Consider the following 21,355-nt stretch of genomic DNA (forward strand, 5'->3'; position numbering starts at 1 on the left):
AACATCAATCCTATCAAGAATCAACTGGTAAGATGTCTTTAAAGCTCCATTCCCACATTTTATTTCTGACCGTTTTCCTCAGATTGTAAATGAGCTGTTTCTAGCAGGCACGGTCCTTGATGTGGCATTGGGAGTGTACTTTTTAAATCATTGACATGTACCGAGGTCTTTCAGGAGCTGAAGCCTGCTTTCTTCAGACTGTATTTTTCAGAAGGATAAACATATTCAGCTAAATTTCCTTTTCGGTGCAAGCAGGAGTCTTGCTGCACAGACACACGGGCTGCCCCCTTGGATGATCCTCACTCTTCTGAAAGGCTGGTTGGGAAGGGAAGGGCTGTGTCTCTGGCCCGGCAGGTATTTACCTTTTCTAGACTCCTACGTTACCTAGGACAAAGGAGAGATGCCCGGGACTTCTCATCATCCTGGCGATACCACCTGCCTTCAATTCAAGGTGGCGGAGAATGGTGCGTCGCGTCTATACTCTTTGTATGTGTGTACGCTTCCTCTTTCTTAATGCACTCAAGACAAAAACCAAAATCAGTCTTCCTGAGTGTAGAGAGAGTTGTTTCTGGCCTCCCTTGGGTACTTGAGCTGTGCACTCAGTTCACAAACCATCTTCCCTTCAGCCTCGCCTCCCACACACGGCCTCTGGCAACTCGGATGCCATGTTTGCTCACAACCACGTCACGCATATGCGTAACATGCTGTGCATATGTTTGGCTGGTAAATACACAGAAAATAATGATAGAGGCAGAGCAAGATTGCAGGACTACTGACTCTCGCTTGTTAAAAGCAAGCCTTAATTTTATAAGGACACTTTCAGAAAATAAACGGAACCTGTTGTGCTTAGTGCTTGGGCTACATCCCGTGAAATTCAGTTGCGTCAAATTTCACATTGCGCGGGCCATATCAAGTTTTGGACTAGTTGACCTTTCTGAACCTGGGCAGAAACCTGGTAAATGTTCCCAGGAAAATATACACATGTCCCTCTTACCAAAGAATACATGTATTTTTTTCTAGTATTATTTCTAGTAAATACATACTCGTCTCCCTCACCTGTTCCTAAATTCCTGCTCATTTCACATTTTCAGCAGAAGCACATTTCCTGAAGGAAAAATCAGGGAGCAGGCGAGTCCTGTTCGCACAGGAGCTGACCTAGAAAGGAGCCACATATTTTCAAGTTGGAGGTGTAATCTATCTCTCTGTAGATAACCGTCTGTTTCCCTCTGTGTCCCTAGGGTTTTCTTAATTCATCTTGCGGATCAAACCTGGTTGCTCAGAGCCTGAGGTGTGCTGTGAAGGACAGAGAAGGGTGTTTTTAGGGGGAAATGTCAGCCAGCTAACACACAGAGAAAAAGTTACTTTGAATTGGCAAGTCTTTCTTCGATGCTCTGCAAGCTTGCTTTTCCCTGCTTGTCTACTTTTTCCCCAGGTCTCTTGCAGATGTTAGAGGAAGTACCATTGGTTTCCTGCTCTGTTTTCTTCTTCCTACTCACCCCACATCATCTCCCATTTCTGCTCACTCTTACCCTAAGTGATAAAATTGACCGTCTCTACAGGGCTCCAGTAAGGGCCGTGTTGATGGCTGACTCGGTTGAGGAGGCTTGTTGCTCATGGCGAGACATCTTGAGAATGATCAGGGCGGTTTTCTTTTTGTGGCGATGCTCAAGGACTGAGCTGAAGAGCATTGGGGACCGGAGGTCATTGTTACAGACCGACTACATACTAAGAGGAACTCAAGTCAAGAGCCTCAACCGAGAATGTTTTGCTTTTATTGAAATGCTAGTAATCAACTAAATGAGAGTGAGGGCCTGAGATTATTTACGTTTGCAGGACTACATCTGTCACGAAAGGAAAAAGGAGTATGTTCACTATGGTGCTGAGAATGATTCAGAAGTTTTTGGATGGAAAACGGTGAACAAATCAAGCGAGCTGCAGTCTTGCCTCGTGGATCGTGTCACGATCCCCTCTGGCAGGTCAGAAACATTTCTTGTCTTTGCTTTTCATTCTGTGAAGAACTAGCAGAGAGCCCTGGCTTAAACCACAAAATTTTGTTTAGTGGTTTTATGTCACCGTGATATCCTGATATCACACTACGACACGGTGATAAAGTCCATAAGGCCAAGAACTCAAGTTTAACTCCCTGCAGCCCCTTTCTGTCTCGTCCATGTAAGTAATTACCCGCTTTCCTCTTTAATCTGACCTCTGGACGTGGTTTCTTCCTCTTACAAAGTTTCCAGATCGGTGTCCTTGTCTCAAAAATACGGGCAGCGTTTTATATTTTAACTCTGATTCAAATTCTCGCAACGTGGTAAAAAGATACAGGTGATTCATCAGGGAAAACAAGAAAAGTTGTACATTTAAAACTTTGAATAATAAGCTATCATGACACAAATAACAAAAGTCAGAAACTGCAGGCAGTTCTGTGTAATCAAAAGGCTTTGGGGCGCCTGGGGGGGCTCAGTGGGTTGAGCCTCCGACTTCGGCTCAGGTCATGATCTCAGGTTCCTGGGTTCAAGCCCCTCATCGGGCTCTGTGCTGATGGCTCAGAGCCTGGAGCCTGCTTCAGATTCTGTGTCTCCCTCTCTCTCTGCCCTTCCCCTGCTCATGCTCTGTCTCTCTCTCTGTCTCTCTCTCTCAGGAATAAATGAACATTAATTTTTTTTTTAAGGCTTTGAATGAGCACACAGGCACTTCAGCCTCCTCTTACCACCTCAGGACACAAAAACATAAACACAAAGACACACGTGGTCACCAGATACTAACCGTTGTCCCAGATATCTCCTTAAGGCAGTGACAACCCCGTCTTTCTGAGATATGACCTCCTGTCTGACGATGTGAACCAAACAAACAAACAGAGGAAAACTCAGGTGTCATGAGGAACACCTTCCATTCTCATATCCAGATGTAGAAGGAAATCAGGTTGAGCACAACATCGACGATCTCAGTTGGTCTTCTCTAAAAGCAAAAGTTGACATGTGCATGGTAATCTTTCAGCCAATTTGGCAGGAAAAAAAAATCCAATTCAGATATTTCAAGTGAATTCTACCTGTCTTTAAAAACGTTCTTGGAGCCCCATCAGTGACAAGAAATACCTTTCAAGCCCTCCCTCCAGCTCTGTCACATTTACTAGGTGACATTTTCTTCTACTTCACATAAGTTATCTGACACAGTAGCGTATCAGCAATATACTACAGGGAAGATAATTGGAATCAAGAAAGCTAATCCACCTTTCTGCTTCAGCTGTCAGAGGGAAAAAAAATGAAGTTAGAGCAAATACTTTTAAAAGCACAACAGGAGAATGTCAGTTTCCTGACTCAGCAGCCCAAACAAAAATGGCAGCTCTGTTCCCGGGGCTGTGAGAACCGGCCGCTTCCGGCCTCCGGGGCCATAATGTGCTTCCTCCAATACCTGGAAGGAAGTGGTGGGAAAGGAAAGTGTGACACCCTCGGGGCATAATGTGCTTCCGCTGCCGCTACCTCAAAAGGAAGTTGTGGGCAGGGAGAATGTGACACACCCGCCCCAGCTTCCAAGTAAGGATAAGATGCGCTGCCTGAGAGTATACTATCATATAAATTGGGCCGGGCTGAAGTCTAAAACTAGGACTTTGGTCCAACAGAGCTAAAGTTTCAGCAGAGTGATTTCAGATGCAAGAAAGAGCAATGATTTTCACCCAAGTCGTGTAGAAAGCAACGTCCCTCGGCCACAGTGTTAATCCGGGAGCAAAATAGACCCGGGCAAAGTCTTGCCAAAGCAATATCCGCACCCCCCCCCCACATTATAAAGATTCCTATATATTAGAAACAAACCTACCGATTATAGAAATGTCCCTCAATGGAAAACCAAAGAAGAAAAAAAAAATCTGACTTGATGAATGTTTTCTGTTTCCGTCACGTCAAGATGTGACTCTGAAGGTGTAGTTATTTTGCTGAGTGCATCTTGGAAGGAGTAATTATTTTGCTGAGGAAAATCCCCACCAGATATTTCTTTCCTTCTTTCTTTCTTTCTCTCTCTCTCTCTCTCTCCCCCTCCCTCTCCCTCCCAGAAGTCCCTGACTTGGGTACATCTACTAACTATGCCAACATGTTAGACATGGGCGTTCTGAAGTTGAAGGATAGTCTCACTGGAGAGCAAACATCTCAATACCCACTGGGCTAGCAGCCACTGTGTGAAGAGATTCCCTTCTTGAAGGGTGTCAGAATGCCACGGGGCTGGTGACATGGGGTAGCAGGGGATGCCCCCTAAGTTGACCCCATCCTGCCATTGCTGCTTCGTACCTGGCTGAGCCAGGGGAGACGTGGTTAGTTCTGAAGTTGATTCACAAGAGTCCGTGAGTTAAATAAAAGAGAAGGCTCAGATTCCTTTACTTTATTTTCTAGTTTGATACTAAAGTACTTAAATGGGAAAGATCCAGGGAGAAGATTTGTACAAGGAAACTTGAAATTTAATATTTTACCGGCCAAGGTCAGAACCCTGTTTAATGCCAAGGTGGCATCCTTTTCTCTGTCGCATTTGCACAAAACACCTGAGCCGTGAATTATTGCAGACTGTCACATCTTCTTAATTGTCATACACCCATGTAAACAGAGACCATTTGTGTCACTCGTAGATGTGTTTTTATTATTAGAGCTTTAATACAGCTAATTCTCTTTCTAATTTCAAGCTCAAGAAAGCAAGATGTATTTGCCTCCAGGTACGAAGAGCAGTTAGGAAGCCTGCCTTCCCCCTGCCTTTTACGCTGTAAATCAATCTCATCCTGTCTCAGCTACCGGGCAGCATCCTACGCATTTGCAAAATTCCCTGATGACCAGTCCCAAGGCTGCTCCGCCTAAGAGTTTTATTGCTTCCTTCCTTCTCTTTTATATGAAAATATCTATTGATTGCCTACTAAGGTCAAAGCCTTACATGGGAACTGGGAGGATGATAGTTAACACTGAAACAGGGCCCACACTGATGTGGAAGAGTTGGGGTTTGGAGCTGATGACCAAGAAAGAATTCTTGTGATGTCTTCAGGGCAAAACGGTGCTTTTTCTGAAAGCCTGGGGACAGGACCCGTGGGCAGAAAGAGCTGCACTGGGGTGCTGAGGGGTGGCTGATCATATACGTCCAGGTTGGGAGGGAGTTAGGGACAGCACAGGCCTTTAGGGAATTTGGGAAATAAGGTTTCCAGGACCTTGAGGTTAGCTGTTGTTGGAATAAGGTCATTTGATACTGTCCGGTAAAACCTCAGTCATGAGACCCTTCAGAGGTCTCTGAGTGGGCCACATGCTTGGAGAATAATTGCTAACATATATCTTGGGGGGGGGGGGGTAGAGATAAAGGAAGTCTCCAAAGGGATTTTGTTATGCTAAAGAAGTCTCACAGGATCCTGGGGGGTTGGGCCAAGATTGCCTTTTGCCCTTAGAGAAGTGTCAGCATCCGGACAGCTGAGCTCCCAGAGGGAGGTCACTCTGCCGGTTTCAAGAACTTGTCATTTCAAACCATGTTAAAGACAAGCGCTCTATCCTGACACCAATGTCACTGTGAAAAAATTATATCTGTTCTCACGTTCGGGTTATTGTAATTCAGTCCGGCTGAATTTTTGAGAATGGATCTGAAAAGAGCATCAGTTAGGTAGCTTTTGGAATAATCTCCATGAGAGAAATGACGGCCAGTCTGAGGAATTGCCGGTCAGTCTCAGTCAGGAGAGGCATGCACGGATGTGAAATATGAAGGAGATAAATTGGATGGATTTCATATTTGGTGACAGACCAGAGAATATCAATGTCTTGAACAATTGGGTGAATGGTGCCGCCATCTTCTGAGACAGGAAACGTGGAGGAAGGAACGTATTTGATGAGAACAGTGAGTGCCACGTGTACCTGATGAGTTTGGAATGACTGTGAACTCCCAGTTGAGTTTTCCAGTAGGTGTGTTTATCTATGAGTCCAAGTTTGAGAGAGAGAGAGATGGATGGATGGATGGATGGATGGATGGATGGCAGGAGAAACAGATTAAGAGTCTTCAGTTTGTAGCTGAGACTTGGAGTCAGACGAGTGGATGAGACAACGGAGGAAAAGCGTGGAAGAGGATGAAAAGGCCAGGGCAGGGCTCAGAGGAAGACAGACATTCAAGGTAGAGGCATAAGAAGAGAGATCTGAGAAGCATCTAGAGGAGCAAAAGCAAACTAGGAGAGTGTCACCACGGAAGCGCTAATGGCTTTGGCCCGCTCCTTCCAACCCCTGGGCTGCTGTTACCTGCCGCTCGTGTCTGGCTTGTCCGGCTTCTGCTGTAAGTACGTCGTAGTCACGGGCTTGGTTAAAGTCCTCAGTGATTTCTGTGACCCTAAGCTCAAAGGATATTATTCTTCCCCTACACTCCATCCTTTTAGAAATGCATTGTCTTTTCTCTTGCACCAGTGTGAGGAGAAAAACAAGTGAAAAACAAGAGGCCTGGTTCTCCTCTTCGAGAGATTCCTCCTGCTTTTTCTCAGCGCATTTCCTTTGGACAACTTGTACGTCCTTGGTCTTCTGTTTGAAAACTTGATGGGCCTTTGGTCAATTTCACGTGTCTTTCTAAAGGACCTGGGAACCATCTCTTTGAAACGTAAGCCTATAGAGAGACCGGCACCCCCATTTCCAGGTTTGTGGGGGAAGGAGGAACAGGATTTTAGGGGGTGCCTTGCTTCAAACTGCGCAACCACCCCCTGTCAAAAAGATCGGGGAAGTGTGTTCTTTTCCCCTGGGTGAAGCCAGTTCGCGAGCCTGGGTGGTCTCCCCCCAGTTACCCGGTAAAGTTAGGCTGGACTCCGTGTAACCAGTAGTGCTGGCCGGTCCTCTCACTGAAGGACTAATTATTTATCCTGAGAACCCGTGTGTGACGGGTTGTGTCTGCTTGGCTGTTGGGAAAGGCAGGCTCATGCGCACAGTCTTCTGGCAGCACAGGAACAGGCCTGGGGCTAGAACCTTCCTACGGAGACCTAAGGGGCCCACACAGCTGTGTGGGTTTTATCATCTCGAGTGGGACTGTCTTTCCTTGTTTTGGGCTCCACGAGGGTCCGTTGATCTTCACGCCAAGTGTGTGCATCATATGACACCTGTCCAAGCCTCCTGCTCTATTTGTCTTCTGTGAAGGGGGGGACGGGGCCCTTTCACTGCACCCGTGGAGGGGTGCACGCAGGCATATCGCCCTGTGGTGGCTGCAGTGGGCGGAAGTGTTGGGACGTTCGTTCCTGGTGGCTGCCATGGTGATGATCTTTGCTGTCTCCCATGCAGCTGGAATCTTCCCCTGGGGTCGCCGAACCACGCGCGGGTCCCAGTTCTCTAAGGATTGGTGGCCGGTGCCGGGGAATAGCCGGATACAAGAGAGGTCCCGTTCTGCCTCGGCAACTCCGTAGCGGATTGCCCGCGATGTGCAGCCCTGTCTGGTTTAATGCTTGCTCAGTAACAAGGATTTTCTTTCCCTGCTCACTTCATGGAGAGGATTCCTGGGCTGTGAGGAGGTTTTGTTTTTACGCTCCCACCATTGGTTACCACAAGCGTTTCTCCTCCATTCTGGGCATGCCGCCCTGCTTTCTGCCACCTGTTTTTCCCACAAACGCAAATGATTTTACAGATGTGAATCTGACAACATTAAACCAAGGTCCTTCTCTTTCCCCATGTCTCTTGCTTAAAATACTTCAATGACTCTTACGATGCAAATGAAAACAAGGAAGACGGTTCACAAAGGCCCTCAATCTTGGGCTTCTCTTTGTCACCAGTCACAAACATCTCCCCTTTTCTCAAAGGTACCATGCTCTCAAAGTCTGGAAAACTCTGCATTTCTCACCGCTCCACCCCCCCCCTCCCCTTTTGTCTAATTAACTGTGACTTACCATTATGATATTGACTTAAGTATCACATCTTTGGGGAAACTTGGCTGTCGTCAGGCGAGGTCAGATTTTTGTGGAATAGTGATCAGAGTACTCTTTGCAATCATTTTGATAAACCTACTGCCGACTGTGTTGTGGAATTGGTCGATGGCTGTTTTTCTTCTTCATTTGACTGTCAGCTCCAGGAGGGCACAGTTTTTATGGGATTTTACTTACCTTTAGATCCCCGTGGCCCAGAGCAGTGCCTCAAATATGGTGGGAGTCCGTGAAATGTTACATCCGTCCTGTTTCTCAGTGGAATAAAATGTTTGCATTTGTATACAACAAATGGGAAACATTCAGAAAGTTCTTTTTTTTTTTTTTTTCAGCTTTTGGCTTTCTCTTGAGTTTTAACTATGTGGGTATGTGGCTGAGAGATCACCTGTGACATTGAAATGTGTTTCTTGGGTATTCCATCTGCAAAATCCATATTGACATGTGACAAAATAATGCAAAACTTAGTGGTTTAAAGCAGAAGTTAAGGGGCGCCTGGGTGGCTCAGTTGGTGGCGCATCCGACACTTGGTTTGGACTCAGGTCATGATCTCACGGGTTCATGAGTTGGAGCCCCGTGTTGGGCTCTGTGCTGACGGTGAGGAGCCTACTTGGGATTCTCTCTCTATCCTCCCTCTCTGCCTCTCCCCTGCTCATATGCATGCTCTCTCTGTCTCTCTCTCTCTCTCTTTCAAAGATAAATAAATAAACACTAAAAATAACAAAACAGAGTTAAACTTTTTCTGTCAAGGGTCATGTGGTAATATTTTAGACATCTCTTTTGGAATTATTCCACTCTGCTGCAGGAGCCCGAAAGCAGACAGCGACGGTACGTCAACCGATGAGCGTGGCTGTGTTCCGGAACGACTGTACTGCACAGGACAACTAAACTTCGTGTGATTTCCTTGTGTCACAAAATGCTATTGTTACTTTGATTATCTGCAACCGTTTAATAATGTAAGGGCCATTCTTAGTTCACAGGCCGTGCAAAAACCATCAGTGGGCTGAATCTGGCTCCTGGGCTGCTGCTCACCACAATATTTTTTATTACCTTTCATTATTTCGGGGGGTAGGAATTAAGACGGAGCTTAGCGGGGCAATTCTCCTGCTCCTCTTGATGTTGGCATGGTCACCTGAGAGCACTCAGCTTGGGGTCTGCTGGCCTGGAGGGTCTGATGTTCCTACGTCTGGCACGATGGTGGGGGTGCTTGGAAGGCAAGGCTCAGATGCCTTGTGGCCGCAGCGTTTGCTCTGGCTTGCAGAGGGAATGGGGACGACCCGTCTACATTCTGACGCAGGGCAAGATGTTTTCTGGTGGCAGAATGAGCCAGGTTTTGAGAGGAAGGAATGATGCTCGTCAGCATTCACAGAGCAAAGGGGGCAAGTTTCTCGGTTTCCTCCTAAGAAAGCGCTTACGCGAATGCGCACCGTCAGGTTTTGTACACCTGCTCACTTTTCATCTGATCATCTCCTTTTTTCTTCACCCTTCAATTGCCTTTCCTTTTCAGTTCAAAACAAGCCTGCAGAGTAAATGCTGAAGCATAATCCTGTATTAATTTATGGGCCGTGGCGTGTCTTACTAGAAATGAAACGCTCTGGTCCCATGAAATCCTAATCACTTTCACAGCCAGCAGGTGCCAGAGTTAAAGCATTTCCAGTGAAGTGAACAAGAACATTGAATAAAACCAGTGCTAGGGACTGGACGCATTTCAGTCAGAAAGAGGAAAGTACCGCGCTACTGATCAAAGCTGGCCGGGCAGGCAACTCTATTTGGCTTTAACTCAGTGGGAAAGGCAGTAACTTCAAATCCATGGTCAGATCAATTCAATTTATGAGAGACTTACCCCGTTATTTCTGTATTGCATACCAAGCAGAGAGGTTCTGAGCAGGCTTATGAAAAATCTCCTAGGTGAAAGAGAGATATAAAAATTGTGCCCCGTGCACATTCTTTCAACTATCCCTGACCCTGTGAGCCATTCTCCCAAAGCAGATCAGAATCTCAAAAAGAAGGGAAAGGAACTCCCAGGAAGGCGTCTGTGTTTAGAGTGGACAGCTCTGCCTCCATTACCTGTAGAAAGTTCTTTGTCATACGGCAGAGGCTTTCTGTGGGAAAGCCCTACTTATTAACCACTGGCTAGGACTTGCCCGGATGAAGGCAGGTTTGGGGAAAACACACATCTAGATGTGCTGGGATTAATGGATTTCCTGGATATACAGAGGACTGTCAACGATTTTTCTAAAATGCAAGACCAATACATATCATGACATCTGTAAGTGCATTGTAAATCCCAAATAAGACGAAGACAAGGTTAAAAGTAATATAATTAAGTGTGGTTCTGATGAGCAATTATGCCAATCCAACCAAAACAACTTCTCAAAGCTGGCAAAAAAAAATTTTTTTTATATCCTAAACAGCAGAGGGATGTTATGTCCAGCAGAATAGTGATGAGAAATAGAATGGTAAACCAAAAAGAATACAGAATCGAGAAATTGCTGATGCAGTGTTAGGTCTGGATTGAGTACCTTGGCAGGAAATGAATCTTCTGGATGATGTCCAGTAATTCTAGAATCCGCTTGCTTTCCCTGAATATAACTTAGGAAGTCATGCAGAATATTGCCCACGTTTTAATTTTTAGTTTAATCTTGATTTTGAATACCAGTTTTTCTTGAAAATGATTTTAAAAGCAGTGTAAAAATAGCTCATTTTTTCCCCCTGTAAGGTTGCCTTTAATGTCTATGCTAAGTAAATGACATTTACACACCAGACAAAAAGTAGTTCAGTTAATGCGTAAGTGTGATAGCATAGGGGCTTTAGAATTAAAATATACATGCTAGCATTGACTGTAGTGCCATTTCTAAGTTTATTACGGTATTTAGGGACACCTTGAATTACAAATGGAGTTATAGTCCTACTAGCCAGTGGGACCATCCAAAGCTGTACACAGAAAAACCTGGGAAGCATCTGTGCGTGTCGCGATATGAGCTGAGAAAGCATAGAGAATATCTTCACAAATTTGAGGAAGGGGTGGAAGGAAGAGGGCAGGGAAGGACTTTGAACGAAGCCAGTATGTACTCAAACATGAATTCTCTGGAACAGACAATAACCCAAGAAGGGGGAAAAAAAGCAGGGCACGGTGTCCGTGTAACAGGTGGGTGCCTGTGTGTGTTTACGCTTCCTCCTTCCCACCGGGTAATGAAGTTGTGTCCAGATTTGCAAGATGACAGGAGGAAGGCCTTCAGAAATTTTTGGTATTTGATACTTTCTGTTAGTCTTTCCTGGAAGAATCGCTAAGAATCTGCTAAGAATGTGTTCTTAGCAAAGACCTCCAATCCCCTTCCTTCTTTCAACCCCTTTTGTCAGAAGCAGAACACAAATAATTCAGTTTTGAAAAACAAAGCCCTTCTAAACTCTGACTGCCGGTGGAGGACTTGAAAGCCCTTCTTGTTTTGACAAGTCAGGCTCAGGTAGTGTTTGCGGGCAGGACAGCACGGTTGGTTTTTATCTGCATCCAGACATCTTATCCCAGGAAAAGTTTGGTGCCCCGAGTTTCAAAAGAAACACTGTCTGGAGTTTTGACAATGCTCTCTGCTGATCATCCTTAACCAATTAAAGAGGACCCACCAGAGACCTTGTTCATAAAAGATGTACAGAAAAGTCACAGTGCAGTTGAATTCAAAATGAAGAGTGTAAAAGATAAGTGAGCATTTTTGAATAACAACGTATTCAGTAAAAGACAAAACATATCACCTCAAAATACGATGGAACAGCCTTAAAAGGGATATCTTGGGAGACATTTCTCTCCCCTAACAGCTCTTAAGAATAAACAGATTTCTTCGGGGTTACTTTGAAAGACTAAAAGCACGAACTAGGTAATTGGGTCCACAATTGCCCTGTTCTGAGACAGCGCTCCGGGGATCCACACACCCTGCCCCCAAGCAACAGCATCAATTTGGTAGTTTGACAAACAAAAATGTTAGCTTGATTGTCTCTTAGCTGCACTGACAGCAGTAGAGGGAGAAGCTAGTTTATGTCTAAGAGGTATTGCATATGAAGGCCTCGGTTCATTCCACTCGCCGCCACCTGGTAACTGTTAGCTTTTAGAATTTTGCGGGACTTTTGCAAGATTTGATACTTTAGTTTCTTTTCCGGTTGGGGGCAAAGGCGCTAGGATATGAGTCTGTGGCAGGAAATAAGATCCGCAGATTCATAAAATATTGGTTCTGCGGGAGAGAGCCAGCGAGGAAGGAGAATTAAAATGTGTTCAATTCCCATTGTACGCCAGGCATCGTGGTAGGGTGCTTCATAATTTATAGTCACCGCATCAGCCTCGTAAAACATGTAGTAATATCCCTAATTTGACAGATGCGAAGAAGTCAAGTCGTTTCTCCAATGGCACATAGATACTGTGGTAGCAGAAAAAGAGTTCCAATTTCAGGCGCTCAAATCCCAGCATTGTGTTTTCTCAAATTCACGAGGCTGATTCATCAGGGAGGGAACGTGCCATATCTCGCTCAGATGCTAATGTGCACATAAGTCAGCCGAGGGTCTTGTGAAAATGCAGGTTCTGAGCCCCTGGGCCTTGGGTGAGACCTGAGATCCTGCATTTTTTCAGTAGCTCCCAGATCATGCCGATGGTGTTTGGTTGGGGGGCTGTACTCAGAGTAGCCAGCCTCTAGTTCACCTCACGAGTTCTGTCGTGGAAACCTAAGGCTTAGACATCAAAAGCCTGGGAACGCATAACTAGATCATGGCAGAGCTGAGTTTGAACAGGTCTCAATGCCAAACGATGGTTTGAAGGGCACCCCCCTGTTACCCATCAGCCCCCACCAAGGTAGACCCATAAAAATGCACATGTATTCGCTCTGCAACTCGGGAGGACAGCCGGAGCCCCCTTTTCAGTTCCGTTGCTGTCCTTCCCTTGTGTGTGGAGTTCTGGAGTCGAGCCTTTGTGTTTTCTGACTTTCAGTTGATGCTTTTTTAGTGTAGCTCAAGTATAGCGGTTCAAAGCCTGAGAGACAAATAAGTAATGGAAGGAGACCATGACGGGTCCTCCACGGTGGGGATCAGAAGCGCAAACGTCCGTGGCCGGGCAAGTAATGTGAAGGAATAAGCAGCCCCGGGTGGGTGCCAGCACACGGAGAGCGTGTGTCCAGACCCAGAAGGCAGCCCTGCACAGCTCCCGGAAGGGCAAGGAAGGAGGCAGGACTGGGCTGCCATGCAGAATCGGCAAAGGCCTCAACCAACCCCATGGAGACCTTTGAAGCCAGGATCACCATGGCGGTGTAGGTTGGTTTCCAGGCCAAACCAGGAGAGATTCTAATTAATTCAGAAAGGCTGATTGAGCCTAAACTCCTCGACAGCTTAGTCGAGTTTGGATCTCGCTAAACAACGCTGTTTGCATCTTCTTTTGATGATTAATTCCTCTGAGAACAGGTAGGATCCTCTAGGGAATTAGGGGTGGTGTGATGGTGGAGGATCTCCCTGTAGTTGTAAAAGATCAGATGATTATGTGTCTCTGGTGTTCCCGCTCTTTATTCACTTCCAGCACCAACATCTGGATAAACGAGGCCCCCGAGGCAGCAATATCTACTTAAATGCTTTTATAAAATGACGGGTGCTTAGGTGGCTCAGTCAACTGAGTGTCCAACTCTTGATGTCGGCTCTGGTTGTGGTCTCACTGGGATCGAGCCTGAGTTGGGCTACGTGCTGGGCGTGGGGCCTGCTTGGGATCCTCTTTCTCTGTCCCTCCCCCGCTTGTGCGTACGTGCGCGCGCTCCCTCTCTTTCAAAATAAATAAATATTTAAAAAATGTTTTTATAAAATGAACCAGATCTAGCAGAAGAGGTAAACAGGTAAATAGTATCATGAGTTTTTTTCTTTTTCTTTTTTTTTTTTTGCATATTACTTTAAACTGCCAAGGATGCCAGATAATTCAAACAAATTATCTTACAAGATAGGTGTGTGTGTGTGTTTGTGTGTGTGTGTGTATTTAATTACCCCAAGGGTAATAATCCCTAGTAAGTGGCTTTAGGTTCTATAATCACGATTCAAAATATAGACTTGTCCTCTGTGCCTCCAAATATCAGAGTCAGAGATTGAGTGAATTTATTTTCCGTGGCTGTAATTTTGTATACAAATTAAAGTTTTAGAAGCCTAGTGTTATGAACCGAATGTGTCCTCCTCCTGTTACAATTTGTGTTGAAATCCAGTCCCCAATTTAATGGAATTGGGAAGTTGAACCTTGTGGAAGTAACCAGGATTAGATGAGGCCGTGAAGGTTCCACTCAATTAATTAAGGTGTTAATACCCATAAAAGAGTCACAAGAGGGCGTGGTTCTACTCTTCTGTCCTCCCTGTGAGAGGACAGCAGGAAGCCTGCCATCTGGAAACCAGGGAGCGGGGCATCACCAGATCCTGGATCTGCGGGCACCTTCTCCTCGAACTTCCCACCTTCCCGAAATGAGAAACAGGTACTTGTTGTTTAAGCCACCCATTCTGGGGCTTTTCGTTACGGTGGCCTGAACTATATCCCCTAGTAACCCACCAAGAACATGGAATATTGACCGAACAGCATAATTTGTTAAGAGAATGTGGACACTTGGGGTTATCACTTTACCTGGGATCTAATTTCTTAAGAATCTCGTGAAGATATTGGAGGTTATCTGGTGTCCTATCCGATTTAGAATTTGCGAACCTTATAATTTACTGATACTGCTGAAGAAGGGGAAAGAAATGCAATGCCTGATTCCCGAAGAGCAAAAGTAACTGTAGCGGTTGCAGGATAAGCCTGGATGTCAGAGGTAGAGACAGGTGACATGTGCCTGCCACTGACTAGCTATGTGGCCTTCTCTCTGAATTATGACTCACTTCTCTCTTAAGCTCAGACTCTTCATCTCCAAAATATGGGAGATCGACTTGGGGATCTCATTCGTGTATTTCATTTTTAAAACGAGAATCCTGCAAACCATGTTTTATATTTACAAAGTGAACTCTAATGAGCTCTCACATATTATCAAAAAGACAGAGAGAGAGCTAGAGCTGAATAGAAATACTTTTTAAAGATTCTAGCAGGGGAAGGCTTATCATGGAAGCATCCGTGATCTTCCTTTGTCCTATTTCCACACCCAGTGGTGGTTACTTCCACGTCATTAAGGGGGAGTGATATTTCTGCCTCTTCTATGATTGATCAAGTTTAGATGATGCAGGTTTTGTATCTCTCACTGTACTTAAATCACTGCAGTCATATTATAGCTTCTTTCTTGGTTACTTATAAACATTTATGCCTTTGTTTCTTGTTTAATTTCCTACCGACAGTGTTCCGATTTTCTGCTTTGTGAGATGAGACTGTTCATCTCCCTCTCCTTTATTTGATCTTTCTTCCCCTTTCCATCGCCCATCTTCTGTTATTTCTATTTAATCGTACTGTTACCCATGTATGCAAGTATACAGTTAGTCTAGTCTTTAACCGTATTAAAATTGTGTGTGGTTCCAGAAGTTGACATGATGATTCCAACCCTAACACTAGCTTCTCTAGTTCTGCGCACACGTTCATTCAAGGTGTGTAGTGTGCGTGCGTGTGTGTATGTGTGTGTGTGTGTATGTGTGTCCTGTTGTGGAAGGAAAAGCTAAGGCTTAAATGATTCTCATAGCTGAAAATCAACAACAGTGCTTGCGTAATTCCATTGTTATGTGGGGAGGCAGATCAGAGGGCAGTAGAGGTAAGCCTAGGGCATCGGCCTTGTGGCCTCCTACTCCCTTTTAAACGAGGCTTCCTTTTATTCTGCCCTGCTTGGCAGGCTGGGAATGGGGTGCGTGTGTGCGTGGCAGGGAGCTTGCGGAGGGGTCTATATAGGTCTGCTTGTTTTTAAGTCTACATTTCGCGGGTGCGCTGTCATTCCTGACGTTTCTGATTTCTTCCTCTTTTTAGAGTTTTGGGAGCACGCCAGTCCTTCTACACCACATCTGCGCATAACCTCCTTCACTCTACATCTTTTGACATCGCTCTTCCGTCTTCCAAATTTCCAAAACCTCTTCCACTTGTCCCCTTGCGTTTCCTTTGATACTATGGGCTTCCTTCTCTTCCTCTTCCTTTTTAAAGTCATTTCAAAGTAGTAGAGGGAGAGGAAATGAGCATCTTGACTTGTAAGCTCCTGAAAAGGTCTTAAACATGAAGGGGGTAGGAGAAGCCAGTCTTTGAATACCAGGCAGCAATTGAGAAATAAACCAGTCACCCGTAAGTGAAATTTCACATGTTAAGTAAGCGGGCTCAGGAACACATTTCTTTGAGGCGCTTCCTGCTCCGGGTTTCTTTACCTGTAGGGAGGGATGCAGTGGGGACGAGGAAGGGAAGTGTGCAGGTGTGCACGAGTGCCATCTTGGCTGTCCCAGGCAGGGAGCTGGCGCCACACCTGTGTGTTCGTGCAGTTTCTAGCAGCATATGGAGGACAAGGGAATCAGGGTGTAAGGAGCCCAATAGGACACAAATGGTGGCCGTTGAGAGTACGTGACCTCTATCAGATACACTTGCCCAAAGATACTCTTCAGAATCTAATTTCTTGCTCCGGTCTAGGTAACAATGATAATCCCAGCCAACATTTACTGAGCACCTTCTGCGTGAGGCACTAAATACTTTAGACGAGTCCCCCAAAACGGTCCCGTGAGGTAGTTACTATTGTTGTCCTTGTTCCCTTTCTACAGGCGCAAACGAAGGTAAGTTAATTGCTCAACAGCCTGCAGCTAATAAGTGATAGAGGCAGAGTGTGAACGCAAACAATCCGGTTCCAGAGTTCTTCTAAGATGGGGTGTGTGTGTGTGTGTGTGTGTGTGTGTGTGCGTGCGCACGCGCGCGTGCTGCATATGCTACAGGATCTCAAAATGCTTCTGGCCAATGGTGTGCTAGTAAACAGTTTCTCCAGAGGGAAAAACAAGTCCTAATTAGTAGTGTTTGCTGACAGGTGTGGTATGCCTGCTCCCACCCTGGCTGATTGCAAGGTATTAATGATGGAACAGTTGGCCCCACTGGTAAAAGTGGGATCCAATATATTGCTTTAGCCTCACTAGAACTGAATTGAGGGAGCTTCGATTGTCTGATATTACTTTTATTCTGAACTCATCTTTGGTTTAATTTTCATTTGGCCTTAATTACAATGAGCAGAACAAAATAGGAAGGCAAATGATTTTGGTTTTACTTAGGAGTGGAAAGTATTTTGACACTGATGGTGGTGAAGGGTTTTACCTAAGTTAGAAAAAAATAAGAGATAGATTGCTAGCAATTGGAAGGGACTCTGTTTTTCTACATCCACGCTTAGATCTGATTTTCTCATAAATATTATGTCACCATCCACATTATAGGAACCACATTTTAATTAAAGAAAATAAATGAGCAGGCACATCTAATGCAGCATAGAAAGGTCCCAAGTTCAAATCACTTGACCCATTTTTTCGTGCACGGTCCATGCATTAGAACTATAAATAACTTCCTGTCCCTTTAACTCAGAAGCAAATAAGTTTGATCGTGGCAGCTTTAAGTTCCATTCGATCCATTTACTTTAAAAAAATCTTTTTTAACATTTATTAATTTTTGAGAGACAGAGCATGAGTGGGGGAGGGGCAGAGAGAGGGAGACATAGAATCCAAAGCAGGCTCCAGACTCTGAGCTCTCAGCACAGAACCCAACGCAGGGCTCAAACTCATGGACCTGAGCTGAAGTCGGATGTGTAACTGACTGAGCCACCCAGGTGTCCCCCATTATATTCATTTTTTATTTTGATTATTTTATTCTTCAAATGGGCGTGCACTCCATTGGCACATTGCTGGCTGAGCCTGGGTTGGGTAGGAAAACATCATATGGCACATATGAGCCAGAAGCAATTATAGTTTTTTGTAGACCTTGTTATCTCATTTTAACTTCTTAAGACAGGGGTTGGAATTATACTGAGTAATCATAAACAGCATAATATTCAAGAAAACAAGTAAAAATTTTAAATATGTCTTTTTGGAAGCTTTTTCAAAGGTCTAGGATTCTTTTTTTAAAATGCCAGTAAAATGACATAAATAGGTCTTAATTTATCTTCATAATTATAGCATCCAATTAAGATATATATTTATATGTCACCAGTTTTTATTCAAATGAATTTAATGAAACTGTTAAGATACTAAATGACTTCAATTATGTCCATAGCTCCAAATTCAATCACCAAGCATCAGATGTAATGACACTTTAAAAAGGAGTTCAACAAGGAAAAATGATGGGCTTGAAAAGTATATTATACTCTGTATAATATCTCAATTAAAATACATTATGCCTATTTGCCTTCTGAAACCAAAAGCAATCACTTGAGTAAATGCTGGTGTTGGAAATAGACATGTTTTTTTTTTTGTTTTTGTGTATATAGTGTACATGTATATTTCTAGCAACTTTAGGTCAGTATCCTAGAAGAGTACTTCAAGATCTATAACAATTTTAACAGGGAAGGACTCTTGAAGTATCATTTATCTATCCATTATTTGGTATGTGTTATTCAGTTGTACGCCTTGTTATAATTTGAATTATATTAGTTATCATCCCTTTGATTGTTTTCTTTAAAAAAATGTTAATATCTAGGGTTGTAGTTGAGATTCCTGAGTAGAATTTGATTATTTCATTTAAAGAAATGATAACATCTAGCGTTTCAGATGGGATTCCTGAATAGAATAAGGAATCTTTTTGAAATTTTATCACAATCACTTTAACATTTTTTGCGTGAACAGCTTCAGACGGTTGTCTTTGGCCTTTGTAAAACAATTCTTTAGAGTCTGCATTTGTGAAACTACATTCCTTGTCCTTCAACTTAACTGCAGGTCTATAATCATTTACCTCAAATAGACAACAGACAGGGAATAATAACAAAATAAGGGATTTCCTACTAATAACTGTTGACAGAGTGCCAAGAATTGTGAAGAGTTGGAGATCTCATCCTACTTGACGGATAACAAGGTAGCCTGCTAATTTCATGGAAGCTGGCAGAAGACAAGAGATACTGGGTCAGAGACAAAGGACTTGCTTGCTTATACAGCACAGCAAACAGCATGGTCTTCCTATTCAGGTCCCTCCTAGGTCCGGTGAGGGTACAGAGAGCAGTGGGCTTGGGTGGGCACAGCACACAGTAAGGCTGCATCACAACTGAGGAAACTCAAGCTCAGGAAACCCTCATTTTTATAAGGAGGTTGCAAGCAAATCTGCCTAACATTTGCCTTAAAAAAAAAAAAAAAAAAAGAGATTCTTTTTATTATGCTGGACAGCAAGCAAACTGCCCCTTGCCCGGGAAAGGGACACTATCTCAATCAAGGTTTTGCTTTAGAAACGTTGAAAAGAATAGTCCAGAACAGAAGCCAGTGCTCTGCCTGCCTGAGAGGGTTGTAGTCAGTGCATGTAAAATATCAAAACTCACAATACTCGTATTATCTTCCTTAATCAGTTTTTGGTAGAATAAAACGACACCACACATAAAATTGTTCAGTATTGTTCAATGCTGAATCGATGCAGGCTATTATTTATTTATCTATTTTTTAATGTTTATTGTTTTTAAAAAAATTTTTCGTAACTTTTTTTTTTTTTTTTGAGAGACAGAGATGGAGCACAAGCAGGGGAGGGGCAGAGAGAGAGGCAGACACAGAATCCGAAGCAGGCTCCAGGCTCTGAGCTGTCAGCACAGAGCCCGACGCGGGGCTTGAACCCACGAACTGCGAGATCACACCCTGAGCTGAAGTCCGACGCTTCACCGACGGACGCCCCCCCCACCCCCGCGAGAGCCCCGATGCAGACTATTATTATATAAGACTCCAGCCCATAGTCACATGCAAGACCTTCAAAACTTGAGCTTTCTTCCTTGTTACTGAAAACAGTATTTGCATTTTGTTTCCTTTCAGACTTCAATTTTTTAGAGCAGTTTTAGGTTCGCAGCAAAACTGAGCAGAAAGTACACAAAGTTCCGTTAACAGCCCTTTCCCCACACAGGCCCGGCTTCCCCCTACTGTTGCACGATGTTGCGCCCCAATACCTGGGGTTCGTTGTTTCTCCGCTTCGAAGAATGAGGAGGTGGACACTATTAGAGTACAGGATCAGAAAAGAAGAGTAGGAACATTCTCTTTACAAAGAGGGGGATTTGAAGGTGAGTACTCACGAGTCTAGGCAAGTCCTGGTTTTCTAAGGTCGGCACCCCCTTCCCTTCCCTCTCTTTCCTTCTCAGGTTCTACCCCTATTGGCTTGACAGTGCTAGGGGCTGGGTTGCCCATTCCTGACTGGCTCGATTCCATTGTATGGGGGCTGGTCTATGGCCATATCATTCCTTGTGGGGTCAAGTGTTCTGTGGTCCACTACTTATTTTTTTTTTTTAATTTTTTTTTCCAACGTTTATTTATTTTTGGGACAGAGAGAGACAGAGCATGAACAGGGGAGGGGCAGAGAGAGAGAGAGGGAGACACAGAATCGGAAACAGGCTCCAGGCTCCGAGCCATCAGCCTAGAGCCTGACGCGGGGCTCGAACTCACGGACCGCGAGATCGTGACCTGGCTGAAGTCGGACGCCTAACCGACTGCGCCACCCAGGCGCCCCTCCACTACTTATTTTTAATCAGGTCTTTTGTCAAATTCCTGAGGAGAACCTGTGGGGCAGTGGGTGGTGTCTGTTACATTCTCAAGAGGAACCCTACACCTGGGGGGTTTGCTGTGCTCAGACCCTCCCAGCGTTGTTCCAACCTAGGTGTTTTTCCCCACCCTGGGACCTCAGGTCCTGACCTTTCCCTCTCGGCCTGTTTCATCCCATCTTTCCCTGTTTCATCCATTACCGTCAACATTTGCAGCAGGATGGGACATTTGTTACACCTCATGAACCGACACGGACACGGGTCTGTCACCCAAAGTCCAGTAGTTTCCATGAGGGTCACACTTGGTGTTCTATGTTCTGTAGGTTTGGACAGATGCACAGTGACCCGTGTCCACCACTGTAGTATCATGCGGAGCAGTCTTACTGCCCTGAAAATCCTTTGTTCAGCCTGTTCACCCCACCCTCCTCCCTAATCCCTGACAACCACTGATCTTTTTTACCGTTCCCATCCTTGTGTCTTTTCTAGAATGTCATAGTTGGAACCAAACTACACATACAGTCTTCTTAAACACATAAGGGAATTCTTAACAAAGCCATCCATAACCTTCCTCCCCAGCAATGCCTTTGACTTCTTGATTAATTTCTAACCGATATCTTTCTAGGTATTTTTTGTGTGTTTTTTTTTTAACTCCTTTTGTCTTCTAAACAGTTCATTTGTAGTAAGTTTAATAACCTCCATAAAACTTTTCAACTACTTAGGCATATTTTACATATCAGTCAGAAGAAGGTAGTTTGTTCTGGTTCACAGTCACAAAGGCTTATTTCTGTCTGTCTTTCTATATCTATCTATCTATCTATCTATCTATCTATCTATCTATCTATCTATCTAT

The 21,355-nt window shown here is 44.4% G+C and overlaps 1 long non-coding RNA gene across 1 annotated transcript; it reads right to left on the bottom strand.

The window, feature by feature from the left end:
* Nucleotides 1-1,736: 1,736 nt before the first annotated feature.
* On the bottom strand, nt 1,737-3,265 carry LOC121039952 (uncharacterized). The gene is made up of 2 exons (XR_005795057.1): nt 2,767-3,265; nt 1,737-2,008 (listed from the first exon to the last, which is right to left on the bottom strand). It is a non-coding gene; the product is annotated as an uncharacterized LOC121039952 (long non-coding RNA).
* Nucleotides 3,266-21,355: the final 18,090 nt, after the last annotated feature.

The sequence above is a fragment of the Herpailurus yagouaroundi genome, unplaced genomic scaffold, assembly GCF_014898765.1.
Source record: "Herpailurus yagouaroundi ecotype Mexico unplaced genomic scaffold, PumYag 181, whole genome shotgun sequence".
Classification (NCBI taxonomy): Eukaryota; Metazoa; Chordata; class Mammalia; order Carnivora; family Felidae; genus Herpailurus; species Herpailurus yagouaroundi.